The 4,503-nt window shown below is 42.1% G+C and overlaps 1 long non-coding RNA gene across 1 annotated transcript; it reads left to right on the forward strand.

The window, feature by feature from the left end:
* Positions 1-2,347: 2,347 nt before the first annotated feature.
* On the forward strand, positions 2,348-3,259 carry LOC143785856 (uncharacterized). Its single transcript, XR_013218117.1, has 2 exons — positions 2,348-2,429; positions 3,197-3,259. It is a non-coding gene; the product is annotated as an uncharacterized LOC143785856 (long non-coding RNA).
* The last annotated feature ends 1,244 nt before the right edge of the window (positions 3,260-4,503 follow it).

Genomic DNA, 4,503 nt, shown 5'->3' on the forward strand with positions numbered 1-4,503 from the left:
TTCTAATAAAAGCATATAGAAAGGGGTGAGCCAGGTGAGACAACTCTATTTGGTTCCATTTTTGGGTAGCATTGCCATTAATGTTGTGAAAACGCTATCGTAACAAGTTTATTTACAGGCTGCTATAGTTCTCAATTGTCAGCTCTCTTGGTCATGTCGGATCAGGGGTGACCAGGAGCTGACAGTTTATCGTGATCAGGAATTGCAGTATGGCGTCATGTGTTTTCCTTTAGTTCATAGAACAGTAGGTGATACGGCTTAGAATAAAAGGGTGGAAATGTTTAGGTTTTAACGTGCGTCATGACTCAATTAAAAATGAGGCTGGTGGTTATTTGCAGCCTGTGATTTTGTTTTATTAATTCTCCTCTTAATGTTTGAAACTTGATACATAACACACCAGTGGCCGTTATTACGACAGCGGACATGACATCACAGGGCACATGACATCATAGATATCACATGATATCACAATTGGTACAGAATGTATAAAGTTATTATCCTGAACCACCTTGTGTCCCCAGAGGGAGCAGCTCGATTAAGACAAGTCCCGGTAGGTAGCTGCTCACTTAACACTAAGGCCCCATTCGCACATTGTGTGCCTTTGGGTTGTTTGTGGTGATGTTTAGAACTGCACCATTTACCCCTAAAAAAATGTCAGCAAATATCTCTGACATGTTGTCTCTTGTGTATTAGAATGATTTGTTAAATATCCTACCATTTAATCCTCTTTTTTGTAATGATAGGTGTTATGTCTCATCTAGTGCAGATGAGCAGCTGTAGTGAAGCACGGACAGATGACGGTGGCGCAGCAGGAAGGCTGAGCAGAAACAATGGACAACGGAGTGGCTTGATGCCAGCAGGATGACCAAAACTGGAACCACAGGATATAATGAGCAGAATTAATTAAATGGCAACTGGCGTAATGGAGTTACAGACTCAGATCAGAGTTTGATCAGAGTGGCATCAGTTTTTCTTGGACGTGGAGGGGGGGAGGTTTCTCCACCTTTTCTATTACATCAGTCTGTGAAAATCGGATCGCACTCAGATCTCATCCAAGTGGGGTCCATTTTTTCATGGGCCCATAGACTTGCATTGACGATTTTGACTTGTCTTCGATTTTTTTCCGTGGACCACTGGGTCCGAGGAAAAAATCTGACATTTTCACAGCCCCATACAATATAAATGCTATCTGTCAAAACCATGGATGGCATTCAGATGACAAAATTGGGCGTGTGCACAAGCCCTTATGTGGAGTTGATCAGTGGGCGACTGGGTCCTGAGAAACCCACTGATCCCTCCAAACAGCTGCTCTAAAGCATGCTGCTCAACAGACAGAAGCACAGAGCTCTGCCTGAATGGGCTCAAATCTATGTACGGGCTCGATAGAAAGTCTATTAGTCTGTATTCTACTCTGTGCACAGGCTTATAGAATTGCACAAATACACACAAACACACAGATATTTATTTATTTTACTCGTTTACATAGCGCGATTAATTCTACAGCGCCATGTATACATACTATATATGAATAAATTAAATATATATAAATATATTTATATATATTCTCTCCGATTTTCACAGACTGTCAAAATGGATAAACTTTTTTTCCCCCTCTCCACCTGTGAGAGAAAAAGATGCCACTTTGATCGCACTCTGATCAAAGCCTGATCGAAGTCTGCAACTCTATTTTATATATACATATGTAATTTGTGGACTAAGGCTACGTCCCCACAGTCAGTAATTGGAAGCACTTTGGACGCAGCACATATCCGCTCCATCCAAAGCACTGCCGGCTTTTGAATGCAGGTGATTCCGCATGTGTTCATTGAAACGTGCGGAATCACCGCGTCCTATACATAGTACGGGAGATATTTACCTTGCAGAGACTGAACGTCTCCACAAGATAAATAGACATGCTGCAGTCTGGAAAGATGCGCCGCATGTCCGTCTCCACAGGTGTCGATGCACGCATAGTGGGTAGCTTGCCGGGGGGACAGTTCACAGGAGGCAGGGTCACTGCTTCAGCAGGCTGGCTGTGGCGGCAGGAGTTGGCCGATCTGCTGGCCCTGGGCTCTCATATGTTCGTACCGGTGAGTGGAGTCCCCTATCCCATTGATTTACCTGTGATGGGCTTTGGGAAAATCGCTGCCAGAGGCCGCGCATGCTCGGATTGAGATCTTGGGAGACGAGATCTTGGAAGACGAGATCTCGTCTCCAGAGATCTCAATCTGCACATGCGCCACCTTCGGCAGCCATTTTTCAAAGCTCATAGCAGGGAAATCAATGGAAAAGGAGACTCCGCTCACTGGCACCGTCATCATACCAGAGCCTAGGGCCAGCAGAATCTGCCCACTCCTGCCGCCTCCACCAGCCTCCTTAAGCAACGACCCTGCCTCCTGTGACCTCGCTCCACCGCAGTCGCCACTTCGGTAAGCTACCTTTAGATTATAAAACGCACTCATTTTCCCCAAAAATTTGGAGGGAAAAAAGTGTGTTTAACAATTTGAAAAATTCGGTATGCCTGCAGAAGCAGGGAGTTGGTTTGTGTATGGTCAAGTGTCAAGTTTGCACCCTTAACGCTGGCCTTGCATACATGTTTAGAAGCCTTGTGGGGCATTAAATTTCCCAATGTGTGGCGTATTCCCACTGGCAGACTCAACTTCAGATGTTCAATAAGCGATCTGTAATAAATCATGCAGTGTGCAATATTCTCGCTAGCACATGTCCTATTTACACAGGAGGATGTGCCACCAAGAACGATGATCTTTTTGTGGGGTAGAAAAGATTAATTCACCTGATGAACAAGTGTTTTGCTCATTCATTGGATCTGCAGCCTGTTTAGATGGTACAATTATCGTGAACGAGCGTCCCTAAGAAACTCGTGTTCGCAGTAACCCTGCAGTGTTAATGCACCTTTGGCAGCAGGATATCTATTGCTAATTAGAGCAGCAAAGTATACATGGAATTAGATTGTAAACTAGGAGCAGGGTGTAGATTAGTCTGAATGCTTTCATCATTATGTATATTGTATATTATATTGTAAACTAGGAGCAGGGTGTAGATTAGTCTATAAACTCTCCGGGGCTGCCTGTGTATTGTATATTAGATTGTAAGCTCTTTTAATGTTACACGAATAAATATTTCAACTTTTATTTCCTGGTTGGATGTGCCGACATGTGCCATCTGGTCATTTCAGTATCGCTCTAATGACCAGCGGGTGCGGCACCCACCAGCATGTCTCCAGGCTGAACTGAAGATCGCAAGCTGTCAATGTGAGCTCCTATACTCCCCCTCCCTCATTTACCTGTACATTATTCTGTATGCTCGCAACTGGATGCATATTGTATATTAGATTGTAAGCTCCTAGGAGCAGGGTGTATATTGTATATTAGTTTGGAAGCTCCTAGGAGCAGGGTGTATATTGTATTTTAGATTGTAAGCTCCTATGAGTAGGATGTATATTAGTTTGTAAGCTTCTAGGAGCAGGGTGTATATTGTATATTAGTTTGTAAGCTTCTAGGAGCAGGGTGTATATTGTATATTAGATTGTAAGCTCCTAAGAACAAGATGTATTTATCTTTTCCCTTCCAAATCGACTCTCCTGAGCTTATTATACATGTAGATATAAGCAATGGGCAGCAGGACAGATGTGATCCAGGGAAATATCCGATCGCCACAACTGGGGTCAGGAAGGAATTTTTTTTCCCCCTGAGGCATAACTCTCCGGGGGGTTTCTTCGCCTTCCTCTGGATTTTTCGATCCAGTGGCTCTCTGCCGGTCCTCAATGCCCACAGCTAGTTCTGTGATCTGTATAGGGTCTGACCTGAGAGTCATTGTGATCATGGTTTAATTTCTTAAAGGGCCGGTAATATTTTTATTACAGTGTTGCTTATTGCTATTCCAATAAAAAAAATTAAAAGAAAAAATAAAAGTGTCATGGGAGTTTTTGTATTCACTTTCTTTTTACACAGTTACAATGATAGGAGTGATCATTACTACCCTCAATACTCTACAAGTTGAACTAGGAATTATAGGGGGGCGCCATTTACAGAAGGCAGACCACATATATCTCCACCCATTGTGGTATCATAATGTCAACTCCTGTCCCAAGATACATGAACCCCTTAGTGACAGAGCCAAATTTTTGAAATCTGGCCAGTGTCACTTAGTGGTAATAACTCTGGGACGCTTCAACAAATCCCAGTGATTTTGAGACTGTTTTTTCGTGACACATTATACTTTATGATAATGGTAAATTTAGGTCGATATGTTTTCTGCTTATTTATAAAAAAAATATCAGAAATTTGAGAAAAATGTTTCAAAATTGGCAATTTTCAAACTTTGAATGATTATACCTTTAATCCAGATAGTCATACCACAGCAAAACATTAATAAATAACATTTCCCACATGCCTTCTTTACATCAGCACCATTTGTAAAATGTTATTTGATTTTGTTAGCATTTTAGGAGGTTAAAAAATGTAGCAGAAATTTTTCATTTTT

The sequence above is a fragment of the Ranitomeya variabilis genome, chromosome 7, assembly GCF_051348905.1.
Source record: "Ranitomeya variabilis isolate aRanVar5 chromosome 7, aRanVar5.hap1, whole genome shotgun sequence".
Lineage (NCBI taxonomy): Eukaryota > Metazoa > Chordata > Amphibia > Anura > Dendrobatidae > Ranitomeya > Ranitomeya variabilis.